Source organism: Cervus elaphus, chromosome 12, assembly GCF_910594005.1.
Source record: "Cervus elaphus chromosome 12, mCerEla1.1, whole genome shotgun sequence".
NCBI classification, from domain to species: Eukaryota; Metazoa; Chordata; class Mammalia; order Artiodactyla; family Cervidae; genus Cervus; species Cervus elaphus.
Genome location: NC_057826.1, coordinates 44,125,102 through 44,144,822, shown reverse-complemented (window position 1 = coordinate 44,144,822; position 19,721 = coordinate 44,125,102).

Below are 19,721 nucleotides of genomic sequence, written 5' to 3'. Positions count from 1 at the left end.
CCAGGCAATGTGAATGCTCCTTGACCACACACCACACTTTGAGTACAAGGGCTTACTACATGAATTTAGGCAGACAACATTCAATATTCAGCAAATATTTATTGAGCACCTTATGTGCCAAGCATTAGGCTATTCACTGATGACAGATGAAAGCTTTTATTATTCCTCATTCTCAATGCATTAGCAGTCTAGTTTGATATAGGCAACAGTCAAAGTACTGCATGAAATAGAAATCTGCCCCCCAAAATGGGTGTCTGCAAATAACCGTTAATTCCAACATGGGTATATTTCCCTAGCACTTACAAAGCATTTTGTTAAATCTTGTCCTATTTAATGCCTCAAACATAGGATCTCCCCCTTGCCTCAGTTGTAAATTTTTTATGTATGGCATTGCTAACCCCATTTCATGTATGGTTGAATACTAAAAATAGATTAAATAAAAGCTATTCAGTGATGCACCTATTGCATGCACACACATGTGTGATCTAGTAAATAAGACAAATTTTGACTTTTCATCACCTATGGAGAGAAAAGCCCAGGAGGACACATTGGTTTTTCTAGCACAGGGTTCTCTGCTGACTAGCTGTGTAACCACATGCAAGTTAGTTAACCTCTGAGGACCTCAATTTCCTCATCTTTAAGTAAGGAGCTGGACCAGGTGACCTCTGAGGTCCCTTCCAGCTCTACAATCCTATGATTCAATGACCCGCCCATCTTGAATTTGCTATAATCTGTGTTTTAGATCCCAAAGACAGATCTTTTCAACAGCATCAGCATAACCGCACCTCCCCTAGAGCCTTTAGCTATGCTGGTTCACACAACAAAGCTTTGAAATTCCCAAATACTGTACACTCAGGCCTGCCAGAGCTGTGTGGAGCTGCTACTCCACAATTCAAGTAGTCAGCTATTGACTGGTGGCAATCTATATCTGCATTAAAATGGGGAGTTTTGGATTAATGTGGAGCTGAAAGCCCGACTGAGGCTCTTTGCTGCCAGCCTGTCTCTGTAATTGCAGCATGGATTTCACCAACCACAAAGGGCAAAATGAATGTGATCATCCCCAGTAGTCGATAGCCCATCGATTTTTTCTTTTGACTCTATGATTCGCACAAATATTGAAGCTCATTTTTTAAGCAAGGAGGCTTATTAATCTACATTCTTCAAAACTAGTGGCCCTTTCAATCAGGTGAATTCTGAATGTTACTTAATATGCAAGACATGAATAGATTAGTCACATTAAATTTTTTAAATTCTTTATCACATAAACATGCACACACACATTCATGTCCTCACTCTTATTTAAAATTGGTATTCCATGTAGACAGTGGAACTTTGTGCTCATTATCATCTCTGATTGTATAGGAATTATTAGGAAGGAAATATTAGCAAAGCTCATTCTAGTGCATGGTCACTGTTTTCTTTGTTAGGTTTTGTTTTTCACCCCTAAGGTTATAAGCAGACTGTGTACAATAACACCTGTGGTTCCTAAAGTGGAACAATGATCCAGGGTCATTTCTTCTCCAAATGGAGGCTATTAATCTGCAGTAACAAATACTCTTTTAATCAGAGAAACAAAGGCAACTCCTGCAGAGTTCAACTGTGGTTGTTCCAAACCATATCAGTTTCTTTTAATTTCTTGCGATGCATTTTCCATTTTATGTTGCTGCAGCTTGTTATATCCTCTGATATTTCTATACTCTATTGCTTCCTTAATTTGACTGGAAATTCAGACTCTGAATGGTTTGAAACCACATGTGTCAGATTTATTTCTGTGTAGTTTGTTGTAAAATGCAGTGACCTTCTCTCTTCTAATACTTGTAGCTTTTGAAAATAATCAATAATGACAAAAATTGGTTATCAAATCCCATCAACTCTTTTCCTTAAGAAAATGTCCCAAATTTGGTTCCTACTCTCAACCCCAATTTTAGATAAGCTTTTTCAGTTACAAGGAGCAGAATACAATTTGGTTTACTTCAGGCAAAGAGGATTTGGGGGATAGCATGTAGGAATGAAGATGATGAGAATCTTGACCATGAAGATTTGGCTCAAAGCAAGGCTCGAAGTGATCAGAACTTACTGGGGAATGGGAAGTTCATTCAAGACCCAATATGTTTCTAGCAACCAAGGTATCTTGCCATCGAGAATTTATTGGTCACAGCCCCATTGTGATTTCGCTGCATCCTATGTACTCTTGACTTGCACTATTAACTTCTGACTATCTAACTCTGTTTCTCAAGTTCCTCAAGTCACAAGTTTAATTAATCCAACAACCATCACTGGCCACAGCTTTGTGCCAGACCATCCCACTGGCTACAAGCTAACATTATGGACAGGCTATTCTTAGATTAAGGACCTATTCATTTTTTAAATCACTTGATTGAGGTACTATTAACTTTTAAAAATAAAGCTTTACCTATTTAATTAATGCAACTTGATTTCAGAGATATGTATACAGTGGAAACCATCATTACAATCTATGCCGTAAACATACCCATCAACGCCAAAAGTGTCCTCTCGCCTAATTTATTTAATATTATTTGTATATGTGTAAGAACACCTAACATAAGATCTACTCTCCTAGCAAATGCATAAGTTTACAACACAGTGTTATTAACTATAGGCACTATACTGTACTGCAGACCTTTAGGACTTTTTCATCTTGCATGACTTAAATTTTATATTCTTTGACTAATATTTTTTCATTTCCCTCTCCCCCACAACTCCTGACAACTACCACTCCACTCTCTGCTTCTCTCAGTTTGACTATTTTAGTTTCTTCTTATAAGCAGTATCATGTAGTATTTATTCTTCTGTGTCTAGCCTATTTCACACAGCACAATGTCCTCCAGTATCCATGTTGTCACAAATGTTAAGCATACATTCTTGAAATAACTAAATGTATCAGTATGATGCTTTATGTGGAAGAAGGTTGTAAGTCTGAACCCTTTAAAAGGAAAATATAGGCAAGGTAGCATAGTAAGGCTTGTCCCACCCATCAGGCTCATGGACTCTGCTGAATTATCTTTGCAGTAACTTCCTTACCCTGAGAAAGCAATGCCTAAAAGTGACCCACTTAATCCATCTTAACAGTGGAAATTCTTTAATCTTGGATAAGTCTTGGAAAGTCTAACCTTGGAAAGTCTTTAATCTCTCTGAGCCTGAGTTTCCTTATCTATTTCATCTATTTCAGGCTAAGTCACTTCTATCATGTCTGACTCTTTGCGACCCTATGGACTGTAGCCCGCCAGGGTCCTCTGTCCATGCTGATTCTCCAGGCAAGAATACTGGAGTGGGTTGCTATGCCTCAGGGGATCTTCCCAACCCAGGGATCGAACCCACATCTCTCATGTCTCCTGCATTGGCAGGCACGTTCTTTACCACTAGTGCCACCTGGGAAGCCCATCTCATCTATTAAAGGAGTTTAATAGTTGAGAGGACTTGAAGAGAGAATGCACATGAAGTACTTGGCCATTTTTATCACTGAACTGTGAATATCCTACCTTGGTTCTAGGAATCACATTTGTTTATAAGACTCTCTCTCCCACAAGAATATGGGCTCCTCAAGGTCAGGAGCAAGTCTTCTTTCCCTCTTTAGCCCCTAACCCCTGGCCCAGAGCCTAGCATGATTATCCACTCAAGACACATTGAATAAATGAAAGCACTATCCAAGTCCCTAAGAAAGCCATGGCAAGCCTAAGATGAAAAGATTAAATCCATATTCCCTTTGCAAATCAACTTTCCTTAATTTTCTTTATAACAAAAGGAATTTTCACCTCTTCATGTAAGACAGTCTAAACAGAGAAGATTGGTTCTGCATCCATCTGTGCTTGGAAAATGGAATGGGGCCCTTTATAAAGAGAGTACTCAGTTACAAAACTGCTTATGTTTCCTAATATCACAGAATCCCAAAACCAAAGGGGACCCAGAAATGATATCTCCCAATGCTTTAATTTAAAAATAAAAGTCTGTGGGCTTTATCCCAGGAATGCAAGGATTCTTTAATATCCGCAAATCAATCAATGTAATACACCACATTAACAAATTGAAAGATAAAAACCATATGATTATCTCAATAGATGCAGAGAAAGCCTTTGACAAAATTCAACACTCATTTATGATTAAAACTCTCCAAAAGGCAGGAATAGAAGGAACATACCTCAACATAATAAAAGCTGTATATGACAAACCCACAGCAAGCATCACCCTCAATGGTGAAAAATTGAAAGCATTTCCCCTGAAATCAGGAACAAGACAAGGGTGCCCACTCTCACCACTACTATTCAACATAGTGTTGGAAGTTTTGGCCACAGCAATCAGAGCAGAAAAAGAAGTAAAAGGAATCCAGATAGGAAAAGAAGAAGTGAAACTCTCACTGTTTGCAGATAACATGATCCTCTACATAGAAAACCCTAAAGACTCTTCCAGAAAATTACTAGAGCTAATCAATGAATATAGTAAAGTTGCAGGATATAAAATTAACACACAGAAATCCCTTGCATTCCTATACACTAACAATGAGAAAACAGAAAGAGAAATTAAGGAAACAATACCATTCACCATTGCAACAAAAAGAATAAAATACTTAGGAGTATATCTACCTAAAGAAACAAAAGACCTATACATAGAAAACTATAAAACACTGATGAAAGAAATCAAAGAGGACACAAACAGATGGAGAAACATACCGAGTTCATGGATTGGAAGAATCAATATTGTCAAAATGGCTATTCTACCCAAAGCAATCTATAGATTCAATGCAATCCCTATCAAGCTACCAATGGTATTTTTCACAGAACTAGACCAAAGAATTTCACAATTTGTATGGAAATACAAAAAACCTCGAATAGCCAAAGTAATCTTGAGAAAGAAGAATGGAACTGGAGGAATCAACCTGCCTGACTTCAGACTCTACTACAAAGCCACAGTCATCAAGACAGTGTGGTACTGGCACAAAGACAGAAATATAGACCAATGGAACAGAATAGAAAGCCCAGAGATAAATCCACGAACCTATGGACACCTTATCTTTGACAAAGGAGGCAAGGATATACAATGGAAAAAAGACAACCTCTTTAACAAGTGGTGCTGGGAAAACTGGTCAACCACTTGTAAAAGAATGAAACTAGAACACTTTCTAACACCATACACAAAAATAAACTCAAAATGGATTAAAGATCTAAATGTAAGACCAGAAACTATAAAACTCCTAGAGGAGAACATAGGCAAAACACTCTCCGACATAAATCACAGCAGGATCCTCGATGACCCACCTCCCAGAATATTGGAAATAAAAGCAAAAATAAACAAATGGGACCTAATGAAACTTAAAAGCTTTTGCACTACAAAGGAAACTATAAGCAAGGTGAAAAGACAGCCCTCAGATTGGGAGAAAATAATAGCAAATGAAGAAACAGACAAAGGATTAATCTCAAAAATATACAAGCAACTCCTACAGCTCAATTCCAGAAAAATAAATGACCCAATCAAAAAATGGGCCAAAGAACTAAACAGACATTTCTCCAAAGAAGACATACAGATGGCTAACAAACACATGAAAAGATGCTCAACATCACTCATTATTAGAGAAATGCAAATCAAAACCACAATGAGGTACCATTACACGCCAGTCAGGATGGCTGCTATCCAAAAGTCTACAAGCGATAAATGCTGGAGAGGGTATGGAGAAAAGGGAACCCTCTTACACTGTTGGTGGGAATGCAAACTAGTACAGCCACTATGGAGAACAGTGTGGAGATTTCTTAAAAAACTGGAAATAGAACTGCCATATGACCCAGCAATCCCACTTCTGGGCATACACACTGAGGAAACCAGATCTGAAAGAGACACGTGCACCCCAATGTTCATCGCAGCACTGTTTATAATAGCCAGGACATGGAAGCAACCTAGATGCCCATCAGCAGATGAATGGATAAGGAAGCTGTGGTACATATACACCATGGAATATTACTCAGATGTTAAAAAGAATTCATTTGAATCAGTCCTAATGAGATGGATGAAACTGGAGCCCCTTATACAGAGTGAAGTAAGCCAGAAAGATAAAGAACATTACAGCATACTAACACATATATATGGAATTTAAAAAGATGGTAACGATAACCCTATATGCAAAACAGAAAAAGAGACACAGAAATACAGAACAGACTTTTGAACTCTGTGGGAGAAGGTGAGGGTGGGTTGTTTCAAAAGAACAGCATCTATACTATCTATGGTGAAACAGATCACCAGCCCAGGTGGGATGCATGAGACAAGTGCTCGGGCCTGGTGCACTGGGAAGACACAGAGGAATCGGGTGGAGAGGGAGGTGGGAGGGGGGATCGGGATGGGGAATACGTGTAAATCTCTGGCTGATTCATATCAATGTATGACAAAACCCACTGAGAAAAAATAAATAAATAAAGATACTGTAGACATTCAAAAAAAATAAAAATAAAAAATAAACCCCAGGTGTCTGGGCTACAAGTGCAAAAAAATAAATAAATAAATAAATAAATAAAAAATAAAAATAAAAGCCTGAGGGTCAGACAGGGTCCACCTCAGGAGTAAGAGGAAGTAGGCCCAATTAGGGCCAAGTTTTTCCCATCCACTTTTAGCATTTTGTTCAATTTTCAAAGTTGGATATTTAAATTTTTCTAACTAATTTTCATCGAATACATCTCTACTGGTTTGGAAATTTTTTAACCCTCATCTATGGCTCTAATTGAATTTCTTGATAGAAATACAGTAGATGAATGGTTCCAATGTTTCCAACTACTGGATGATAGTTGGATATATATTGATAGTTTTCCTGCACTGAAAAAGGACCTTAAGGACATAACACCAAGTTGCAAGTATTCTTCAAAGCTCACAGAACTGATCCACAGCCCCTTACAATTCCTGAATATGAATAATAATGCTTAAAGCTATATATGATATTACAATACTACATACATAGTGCACAAAAATTTGGCAATATATAAAATTCCAATGAAATGGAATTTTCATTTTGTTGTCCACATGGTCAATTTTAACCAATTTGTTATCTTGTCCAATATGTTTTCAACTAGTAAATTTTTTTACCAAATTACCTGCGTGAGGATATCTATAGTCTTTTGCTCCTTTATCCCTAGAGAAAAACTCACATGGAATTAATGGGAGTTGATCCAGGACTCAAGGCTTCCTTCTCCCCTAACAATTCTTACTCCAGCACTGAGAAGCCATCACGATCGTCAAATTGAGCTGGTGTGCCACCTCAGTTCATTTGTTTACTCATTTGGAGACATGAATGGATCAGTCTTCCAGGTACAGAGTTGAAAAAGGGAAGGTCTTTTCTCAATAAGCAGACAGGCACATAAATCATTAAAATATCCTAGGATAAGCGATAGTGTGTGTGTGTGTGTGTGTGTGTGTGTGTGTGTGTGTGTGTGTGTGTGTGTGTGTGTGTGTGTGTGTGTGTGTGTGTGTGTGTGTATCTATATATATATATACACATTACCAGGGACTAAGCGGGAAGGAAAGAGTATGACATAAGGAAATGGTCAGAAAGAAAGATCAGAGCAGACAGCCAGCTAAGACTTTCAGATTGCATAGGAATTCACAGAAACAGGTAACACCCTAGTGAAAGTGAAAGTGAAGTCGCTCAGTCCTGTCTGACTCTTTGTGACCCCATGGACTGTAGCCTACCAGGCTCCTCTGTCCATGGGATTCTCCAGGCAAGCATACTGGAGTGGGTTGCTATTTCCTTCTCTAGGAGATCTTCCCAACCCAGGGATCAAACCCGGGTCTCCTGCATTGCAGGCAGACTTTACCATCTAAGCCACCAGGGAAACTCAGTAGAACTGGGTAAAAAGGGAAGTCATATCTGCAGAAGAAAGGAAGAAGGAGGACCTAGAAAGAATTCCAGGCATGCAGATAATCTGATCAGGGTTATGAAAGGATATGGTGTTTCCAGGGAAGCTCTAACAATTCAGAATGGCAGTAAGCATGGTTTCCATTGAAAGAGGAGGGATGAGATGGATCTGGTAATAAGGTGGAAAGGCGATGAACAGTAAGGAAAATGCAAAGGGTTCCTGACAGGATCATGAGAGAGGCTTTATGAGAAGACTAAATGGAGACAGGGAAGGAGATATCTTGGAGAATTATATTCCATAGAAGAATCAGGAACACTAGATAAATACTTTAAAGATGGATGATTCTATATAGCAACACAAAAGATGTCACTGTATAGTGTGCAAGAATAAAAACCCAAACACAAGTAGGTCACTCTGGAATCAGAGCTATGAGTGACAGAAAGAAGAGCTGGGAATGAAGGAAAGGGCAGAGAAATGTCACATCAGCAAATAAAGATCATGAACTCCCTACAGAAGAAGACAGAGCTCAGAGTAGGTAACAAAATAACTCAAACTCTGAAATAAACTGACTATGCTTAGGGTGCTTGGCCAGCTGCTATCTTAAACCTAATCAAGTGCTCTTTGACCTGCCCCTGGAAACATCATGATCCCAGAAAAGACAAGGAAACCAAAAGCTGAAGATAGCTGGCTAAAGAAGGGGGTTGAATGGGAAACAAAGGGTGGAGCCTTTCTTTAGTATCCCAGGAAAGAAAAAATAATCACAGATACCAAAAGTAAAAAATAAAAATAAAATATTCCCCATTCAATGCCTTGGGGCTTTCCAGGTGGCTCAGTGGGTAAAGAACCTGCCTGCAATGCAGAAGATGCCACAGATATGGGTCCTATTCCTGGGTCGGGAAGATCCTCTAGAGGAGATCTGCAGTGACTGAGCACACACAGCACATGTCACTCTTATCCCTTGCAATTAAAATTTTCTTCACCTTTTTCTGGCTAAGTAAGGCACTGAATATATGTGCTCAGTCACTTCAGTTGTGTCTGACTCTTTGCTACCTATGGACTGTAGTCCACCAGGCTTCTCTGTTCATGGGATTCTCTAGGCAAGAAGATTGCAGTGGGTTGCCATCACCTCCTACGGGGGATCTTCCCAAACCAGGAATCGAACCCATGTCTCTGGCACCTCCTGAATTGTAGGCAGGTTCTTTACCCACTGAGCCACCTGGGAAGCCCCAAAAGTGCTACAGGAAAGCCAAATACACTTGCAACGCAGGAGATACAATCCCTGGGTCAGGAAGATCCCCTGGAGAATAGAATCTACTCCAGTATTCTTGCCTGGAGAATTCCATGGACAGATGAACCTGGTGGGCTCAGTCCATAGGATCTTAAAGAGTCAGACACAGCTGAGCGACTAACACTTTCACTTTCAGGAAAGCCAAAACATGATTCAAAAGGGAAACTCCTCTAAGTATCTTGTCAGAGAAAGTGGTCACCTACAGGTATAAACTCTGAAACTGCAGAAGCATCCTCTTTCTTTGGCCACCCTGTATAACTGTCTCTCCCATGTTTACATCCACACACCACGAAAACTCCCCCCCAAAACACTGCTGATACCCAAAATTCCCATAATTATCATTACATTCATTTGTCTGAACTTAAAAGAGGCTGAATTGGAGGAAGGTGGTCAAAATGTACAAAGTTCCAGCTACAAAGCAAAGAAGTACTAGATATATAAAGCACAACATGATGACTATAGTTAACACACTATGTGATATTTAGGAAACTGTTAAGAGAATAGATCCTAAGAGTTTTCATCACAAGGAGAATTTTTTTCTTTGTATTATATCAATATAAGATGATGGATGTTAACTATTGTGATAAGCATTTCACAACATATGAAAATCAAATCTTCATGCTGTATACCTTAAGCTTATACAGATGGATATCAATTATTTCTCAATAAAACTAGAAAAATGTTTTTAGTGTGATCATCCTGAAGGATGGAGGGGCACAAAAAGAATTTTACCTATCACTGTACATTACTAGAAATAATATATCTGCTTGTTTTTTACAATTAGCAAAAATGGATAGGAAGGAGATTATAAGGTTCCTCACCCAAAAGAATGGTTGTCCCTGCATAGGTAGGATAAAGACTTCTGTTCTAGTGAGGAAGAGCTTCTTAAGGGATTGCTGGTTACTAAAGATACAGTGTAATATGACCATGGTTCTGCCTTGAGGTGCCTTTGGTCCTATTTCTGTGGCAAAGATGAAAAAGAATCCTGATTTAAGCCAAACCTGGTAGTAAGCCTTAGTACATGTAAGATATTTAACCATGCAATGCTGGTAAGGTTAGAAAGACAAGATCTGTGCTCTTCACAGGCTTCGAATCTAATTGTGAAGAAATGAATGTCTTGAGAGAAATCCACCAGGCCAGGCTGTCAATGTTAAGTGAGGGATGGAGACCTAAGCTCCAGGATCAAGGAAGGAAGCAGTCACTTCTATCACGGGTGATGTTCCACTTCTCAAAGCTAGGCCAGTCTCTGTTTTAGGACTTGTGGTCCTGGTCCAAGACCAGGGATGACACTGACCTAGAAAACAACTGGAAATGTAATTGAGAAATCAAAATGGCTATTGACCAGTCAGTAAACCTTAAAATTAAGTAAGTCAATTAATTAATTAAAATCTGAAATTATGTGATGGGCACACATTCATTCCACAATCAATCATCTGGGCAGCTTGGGACTGGAGACAGATGTGAGAGACAGTGTGAGAGGGAGAGAAGAAGGAGAAAAAAAAGAAAGAAGGGGGAGGAGGAGAAAAAGGAAGAGGGGGAGAAAGATGGAGAGACAGAGAGAAAGAAGAGAAGGAGGGAAGCAGGGAGAGAGGAAGAAACTTCCAGAAGGAAACACTGGCAAAAATTCCTTAGCTTCTCTGAAAAGCAATGATTATCATGTGTTCTTTCATCCTCTATTGTGACAATGGTGGAATCACTACTGTTACTTGGAAGCTTTTCAATGAAAGCCAACTGTGGATATTTACACCATTTTTGGATCTTTACAATCGTTCCCTTTTATTCTTATTTGCTCTTTCATTTGGGGACTGGGCTAATTATATGTCTTTTGCAACAGTAAATACTCATTTTCTCCAGAATAGAGACTTATATATGACAGAGGAGGTTTCCCATATCCCTAACAGTAGTTCTGAAATCTTGCCACAGAGGAGGCTATAGGATGGGGTAGATAAGAGAAAGCACTAGACTAGGAGCCAGCAGACCCTGTTTATAGCCACTAATTGCTGTTCTGCCTCTAACTCAACTATCTCAATGGTTTCTCTAGGTTTTATTCTATGATTGTATTCAATAACATATTTCTGAAAATATTATAGATAACCACTGTTTACTGAGCACATAATATAGACTGAGTAAATGAGTTGACCACTTAACATACATTATCTCATTTAAGTCTCATAATGATGTCTAAGATCACAGAGTCATCAAGAAGCAAAGACAGAAACTGATCCAGAATGGTTGGATTTAAGAGTCTTTATTCTTAAGTTTTTTCTTACTTATTTATTTACTTATTGCTGTGCTGAGTTTAATTACTGCACGAGCTTTTCTCTAGTTGCAGAGAGCGAGAGCTACTCTCTAGTTGCAGTGTGCATTTTTCTCATTGCAATGGCTTCTCTTATTGCAGAGCATGGGCTCTAGGGCAAGTGGGCTTTAGTACATGGGCTCAGTCATCGCAGCTCCCGGGCTCTAGAACACTGACTCAATAGTTGTGGCACATGGGTTTAGTTGCTCTATAGCATATGGGATCTTCCCAGATGAGGGACGGAACCCACGTCTCCTGCATAACAGGCAGATTCTTTACCACTGAACCACCAAGGAAGCCCAAAGGTCCTTATTCTTAACCACCAGATGATACTGCCTGCCTAGACAGCTGACCAACTACCAGAGGTTGAGGTGAGGCAAAGTGAAAGCCTATAGCAGAAAAAAGACCTGCAACTCTGCCTAGCCCATTGTCCCAAATTTGACCTGATCTAATGCTAAAGAATAGGCTTCTCCAGTGGCTCAGTGGTAAAGAATCCACCTGCAATGCAGGAGATGCAGGATTGATCCCTGGGTCAGGAAGATCCCCTGAAGAACCAAATGGCAACTGCTTGAGTATTCTTGCCTGGGAAACCCTATAGAGGAGCCTGGCTGTTTACAGTCCATGGGGTCGCAAACAGTTGGACACAACTTAGCAACAACAATGCTAAGGAATATAGATAAACTAAAGCCTCCTACAGCCTTTTGTATAAGAATAGATTATAATCCCAAACTCCCAATCCACCCTCTCCCACTCCCCACTGTGGCAACCACAAGTCCATTCTCTATGTCTGTGAGTCTGTTTCATAGATAAGTTCATTTATGTCATATTTTAGATTTCACATATGAGTGATGTGTGTGTGTGCTTAGGTGCTTAGTCACTCAGTCGTGTCCAACTCTTTGTGACCCCATGGACTGTAGACCGCCAGGCTCCTCTGTCCATGGGGACTCTCTAGGCAAGAATACTGGAGTGGGTTGCCATGCCCCCCTCCAGGGGATCTTCCCAACCCAGGAACTGAACCCAGGTCTCATGCATTGCAGGCAGATTTTTTACCATTTGAGCCACCGGGAAAGCCCAAGAACACCAGAATGGGTCACAAGTGATATCAGACAATATTTGTCTTTCTCTTTCTGACTTACTTCATGTTGTATGATAACTTGGGATTTGGGACTAGTAGATGCAAACTATTATACATAGAATGGATAAACAATAAGGTCCCATTGTATAGCACAGGGAAATATCTTCAACATCCTGTGATAAACCATAATGGAAAAGAATAAAAAAGAATAAATTATAAAACTAAAACAAATTCTAGTTATAAAAAAGAAAAACAATGGGTGAATGGTCTAGCAATTCTAGTTATCTCCTTTTCAAGAGCCTTCTCTGATGCATATCAAATAGTACTTCACAGAAGCCTAAGTCTCTCAACACAAGTCTAGTACTTAGGCTCACAGTAATTTGGTCCCAACCCAACTTTCTGGTTTTCTCTATACTTGAGGTTGTAGATAAACGTTTTTTCAACTCTAGCCAAATAAACTCATTATCCTTATACTGTATTTTCTTTGTATATCTGCTGTATTCACATGTTTCTCCTAAAGAATTTATCTTTCCTCTCTTCATCCCTATTCAAAAACCATACATACCCACTGGAGTCTGGCTGAAATTCTATTCTTTCCCTGCCACAACAAGAACAGGGCAGTAGAGCTTCTAAGAGCCTGACAGTGGTTACAGCAGTCAATAGAGACCTTTGGTAGGAATTGTTCCCAAATGTACATGAGTGGTTTCTGTTAGTGCTTGATGCTAGGGCATATGAGGGCCACCCATGTAGTCTCAGTATGTCTCACCAGCTCATCTGGAGCTAAAAAAGCTTTCTCATGTCCCTAGTGAGATGCTGGTGTCCTGGTCTCAGGCTAAGTGTAATCCAAGAGAGAGGATGAACGTACTATTAATGGTAAAAACAGATCGTCCCTGCTGCCAAGATGAGCTCACTTAACCTCATACATCTTATAAGGCTTGCTCCAAAAACACCTTACATTTGTTCCCTGCTGTTTTTGCCTTTTGGCCACTGCTTATACTAGCTCCCCTGTCTGCAGTGGCCTTGTTTTCTCTCTTTGCTATTTCCCCTTCCTTTCGCTAGATAATTCCTCCCATTCTTTAAGACATACCACTTAGGTATCACTCTCTCCAGAAAACCATCCCTGACTATCTTTCAGGATTACGTGTGACTCCCATGTGCTTCCATAATTTATTATGTATATCTCTATGACTGCCCTCACTATCTATCATTGATTTTTATTTATTTTTTTAGTCTACCTCCCCCAATAACTGCCAGCTTCTGTGCAAAGCCTGCAACTCATTCATTGTTATATCTTTTGCAGCCAGGAGAGGGCCTGATACATAGTGGTATTTAATATTTTGCTGAATATGAGTGAATTAATTAACGAGCAAACAAACTGGAGAGCTCTCAATCAGGTCAGAAGATGTGGCCTCTTTCTTCTAGAGTTGAACTTGAAAATAGTGACACTAATTCTCTGAAGACAAGTCCTTGTCCTGTACTGACAAAAAGGCTGCAGAGGCAGCTGTCGGGAGACCCACATCTGGGAGCTGTCCAGGGTACTGGGCTGGCTGTAGGGCTAGCCTCACCCAGTGGGCCATGTGCAACCACTGCTCTGTCTTGAGCTCACGGGCTCTCTGCCTTAGGTTTTTGCCTAACCAGACCACTAACACCTGCTATATTCCTGGCTACTTCCTGATCCAAAAGCCAGTTCTCTACTATACTGAAGTTTTCCAAGTGCCTTCCTTAACCACCATATGGAAGGTTCCCACCAACACAGACTTCTCAGGCTTGAATCTCCACCTACCTCCAATCATTACCTCATGCCAACTGGCTTGAGTATAGAGTAGTGAGGACAAAACCCCTACTCCTTCATTCACTGGAGCTGGAGCTGCATATATTCTCATGAGTGAATCCCCAGGACCCGAAACTGCCTTCAAAAGCAAATTTCAGGTTCCCTGCATTTTACAGGCTCCTTGCAGTCACCTAGCCCTTAGATCCAGCCATAACAAAAGTTCCTCACAGAAAATCCTCCTCAGCTCAACAGTCCTCCCACTGTAAGCATCCTTTGAACCAGGGCACTAGGCTCTCCCAGAAATGTCCTGCTAAAAGCTCTTGTAAATGCCCTTCTCTCTTTCTATCTCATGAATACACACACACACACACACACACACATACGTATGTATAAGTCATCTGGGAGTAACTGCTGGTTTGTAGGTCAGAGAAGATAAGAGAATCCTAAGTCTTTAGCCTAAGGTCTTAATGGCCTGGTAATTGTGTACTCAGGGGCCAGAAAAATTTGCAGGTTTCTCCCCTTCTCAGCTTAGCTTTGGAAGTGTAACAACCACTGAGTTCAAAGGACATCCTGGCCTCAAAGGAATTAAGGGGTGCCGTTAGGAAGCTGATGACCTCGGCAGCTGTCAGAGCTGAAAATTGGCTGCCTTGTGCCTCTTGGCCAGCCCCTTTCACATCTGTGAAAGAAACTGGTCACGCTTGAATCACTCCTCTTTTGTCTTCATGGATTTTAATCTTTCCTCCAAGCCTAGGGGTGTTTACCAGGATATCAGAGAAAGGGAAGGAAAATATGATCTGTATCTCCTTGCCCATACATCTCACTCCTATATTCTACTATTAAATAAGTCAGCCAAAGCTGAAATCAAGTATTTTCTGCATTGAGAGTCTATCACCCTCAAGACATTGACTTGCCAATAAAAAGTTGTTGCTGCTGATAGCCAAGAATATTTCTAATTCAAAATTGAAAGGTTGTATAGCCATTTTATTTGTATTTATTTATTCATTCATTTTCTGGCTGTGCTGGGTCTTCACTGCTGCACAGGCTTTTCTCTAGTTGCAGAGAGTGGGGCTATTCTCTAGTCGTGGTGCACAGGCTTGTCATTGCGGTGCTTCCCTTGTTGTGGGCCATGGGCTCTAGGGTGCATGGGCTCAGTAGCTGTGGTTCCCAGGCTGTAAAGCACAGGCTCAGTAGTTGTGATGCATGGGTCTAGCTGCTCCATGGCATGTGGGATCTTCCTGGATCAAAGATCGAACCTGTGTCTCCTGCATTGGCAGGCAGATTCTTTACCACTGAGCCACCAGGGAAGCCCCTAGCCATTTTAAAGAGAACGCTTTGCTTCCCTGGATAATTCTGAGCATCCTTTCTTTTCTGACCAACTCTCTCTGCAATCCCAGGGTCCTGGTTCTCCCACCTAACTTACTCAGTGTTCCCTGCACCTAAATGCCCCAGGCCTCTGTTGAACATCTTTCCACTACATCCACTTTCCTTCCAGTTCCTAACAACTTTCTTTTTACCTCTGAAGCAGCTTCGGAACACTCGCATCCACTGCAAGCCTTCCCAGGTGGATAAGAAAAGAGCCTGGGAGAGGACAGGAGGCCTGGACTCCTATAGGTCCACGAGTTGCCTCTGCATTTAATTACCTGTGCCTCCTCCACAAGCCTCTCTGATGTCATCACCCTAAAATGAGAGACCTGAACCCCAAAGACATTTCTAAGCCTCATGCTCTATGTACCACCCTAAATATGTATTTCCCATTGACTTCTCTACAAGTTTCGAAACATCTTTGTCTACCTGGTGCTTACATCTAGTGTCCAGATGCTTTGCCTCATTTTAGGGTTTTCTCTGTGCAGCCTTTTAAAATACTTTTGTTAATATATTTTTAATCAAATAAAAATGTGACTAAAGTAGTCACTTGCACTGGCATCTACATGACATCCTAATGAATTCTGAACATTTTAGCCAAATAGTCTGTGTCTTTAAGGTTAAGCATGTGAATATTTGTAAATATCTCGTTATTTTATAGTAGGGAAGCAAAACACTGACAGAACGGTTCATTTGGTGGTTTGGCCATCAAGGAGGCACCCTGGATAAACTTGGAACATCTACACACCATAGTATTCACTGGTGCTGAAAAATCTCTGAATGGCAAATATTCTTAATTACAACAAATTGTCCCTTTGCCCTCAGAGAGGGCTCAAATTTTGGAAAACAATAGAGATCCTACTGAAATGCTAAACTATGCTTCTATCATCTTTGTCTTCCAGATCCCAAAACTGAAATTTCCCAAGCTTTATTCTGTGATCTTAGCATATTTCAAAAGTTGCCTTTTTTTTTTAATGCAAAGCTTATCTCTGTATGGTAAAAATTAGATAAGATAATGATTAGCTGAGTTAAGGCAGGAAAACAAACTGAAATACTGAGTACAAAATGCTTAAAGGAGATATCACTTTTTAGATGTCTAAAATTATATTTCTTATTTTTCTTTATTCTAGCCTTTCTTATAGACAGATTTTAAGCAACAAAATAAAAGCAGCATACTAAACTAGCTATCATATTTGCTTGCAGAAATCAGAATCTATAACTCTGTTTGGTTTTTTTTCATACTGCTGGCTTTTTCCACTACCCTGCCTTGTATCCCTGTAGGGTAGGAAAAACCTTGGCAAGCATCCTGAAATCGCCAGGGGGTAGGCAGCAGAATGTGCTTCCGACCACTGAAACACTCATTGTTCACACACTAGCCACACCACAGAGAGAGTGACCTCTTTCCAACACTGACAAGTGAACATGAACAGCCCTGCTGACTTTGATTGGCGGTTCACTGGGTCTCTGACCTTGAATGACATTGCTGGCAGATTTTGATTGGCAGGCTGCAGCACAGCAGACCACCTCCAATACACATGTCCACTCTTCAGAAATTAGTCCTTATCTTTTAAAAACCACTCTTGTGTTCTCAAAACATAACACAAACCAGAATGTGACTGAGGGCATCAAACAGATGAAAAACAAAAAGCCACTAATTTACACCCCTCATATCCCACTGTAATTGACACATCCAGTGACACAGTTAGTCAGTCTTTGACTGCATTTCCATGAGACCAAATACCAAAAGCTGGTGAGAGAAATTCAGGCAGTCATACAGATAAGTTGTCTACAGAACACCAAACATTCAGATACTTAGGCACCTCTAGATGGCTCTTGACATGCAGGCAAAACATATGGGTGACTGAACAAAGGTTTCATTTTTCTCTGAATACTTAGGCTTAGCAAAAGGAAGTCTCAGTCTTGGCCAAGGGTCCTCATCTAGCATATGCCTGGGTGAGACTTGAGATGATGATGCCCTTACCACTAGTCTGGTGAAGGAAAATGTGCTGACTTTAACCCTGTACTCCACACAGCATCCATATCAAATTTTTCCCTTAACAAATAAAAAATATTTTTCCAAATAAAAATGCCACAAATGTCTTAAGAAATCATTGCCTTACTTTGAAAATAAAATCAGTATGTTTCAAAACTGGATACAAACCATGAAACTCCCACGTTCCTTATTAAACAGGGTGTGTTTTACACCTGTGCTCAACTTAAAGCTTCATTAAAATGAGAGTGAAAGAATGTAAAAATTTTTAAACCTTTAAGTACAGAGAAAATGAGATGGAGACAATACAATTGATAGATATCAAGAACGTTTGAGAAGTTGGAAAGGAACTGGAGGAATTAACAGAGGTGAACATTTTGATAACTAAATACCTACATAGAATAAGTAAGCTAGTTCTCCCAACAGCACCTGGCAATGTTCAGGAGTTAGAGACCCCTGTGTGTGTGTTAGTTGCTCAGTCTTATCTGACATTTTGCAACTCCATGGACTACAGCCTGTCAGGCTCCTCTGTCCATGGAATTCTCCAGGCAAGAATACTAGAGTGGGCTGCCATTCCCTTCTCCAGAGGATCTTCCAGACCCAGGGAATGAACCCAGGTCTTACACATTACAGGCAGTTTCTTTTACCAACTGAGCCACCAGGGAAGCCTAGAGATCCCCGGTGCCATGAAATAAAGGGACAAGAGAAGCGAAAAGCAAAGGAGAAAAGGAAAGATGGACCCATTTGAATGCAGAGTTCCAAAGAATAGCAAGGAGAGATAAGAAAGCTTTCCTCAGTGATCAGTGCAAAGAAATAGAGGAAAACAATACATTGGGAAAGACTAGAGATCTCTTCAAGATAACTAGAGATATCAAGGGAACATTACATGCAAAGATGGGAAAAATAAAGGACAGAAATGATATGGACCTAACAGAAGCAGAAGATATTAAAAAGAGGTAGCAAGAATACACAGAAGAACTATATAAAAAAGAACTTCATTACCCAGATAATCACGATGGTGTGATCACTCACGTAGAGCCAGACATCCAGGAATGCGAAGTCAAAGTGGGCCTTAGGAAGCATCACTGCGAACAAAGCTAGTGGAGGTGATGGAATTCCAGTTGAGCTATTTCAAATCCTGAAAGATGATGCTGTGAAAGAGCTGCACTCAGTATGCCAGCAAATTTGGAAAACTCAGCAGTGGCCACAGGACTGGAAAAGGGCAGTTTTCATTCCAATCCCAAAGAAAGGCAATGCCAAAAAATGCTCAAACTACCACACAATTGCACTCATTTCACACGCTAGTAAAGTAATGCTCAAAATTCTCCAAGCCAAAAAAAAAAAAAATTCTCCAAGCCAGGCTTCAGCAATATGTGAACCGTGAACTTCCAGATGTTCAAGCTGGTTTTAGAAAAGGCAGAGGAACCAGAGATCAAATTGCTAACATCCGCTGGATCATTGAACAAGCAAGAGAGTTCCAGAAAAACATCTATTTCTGCTTTATTGACTATGCCAAAGCCTTTGACTGTGTGGATCACAATAAACTGTGGAAAATTCTGAAAGAGATGGGAATACAAGACCACCTGACCTGCCTCTTGAGAAATCTGTATTCAGCTCAAGAAGCAACAGTTAGAGCTGGACATGGAACAACAGACTGGTTCCAAATAGGAAAAGGAGTACATCAAGGCCGTATATTGTCACCCTCCTTTTTTAACTTATATGCAGAGTACATCATGAGAAATCTGGGCTGGATGAAGCACAAGCTGGAATCAAGATTGCAGGGAGAAATATCAATAACCTCAGATATGCAGATGACACCACCCTTACGGCAGAAAGTGAAGAAGAACTAAAAAGTCTCTTGATGAAAGTGAAAGAGGAGAGTGGAAAAAGTTGCCTTAAAACTCAACATTCAGAAAACTAAGATCATGGCATCCAGTCCCATCACTTCATGGCAAATAGATGGGGAAACAGTGGAAACAGTGGTAGACTTTATTTTGGGGGGCCCCAAAGTCACTGCAGATGGTGACAGCAGCCATGAAATTAAAAGAAAACACTCCTTGGAAGGAAAGTCATGACCAACCTAGACAGCATA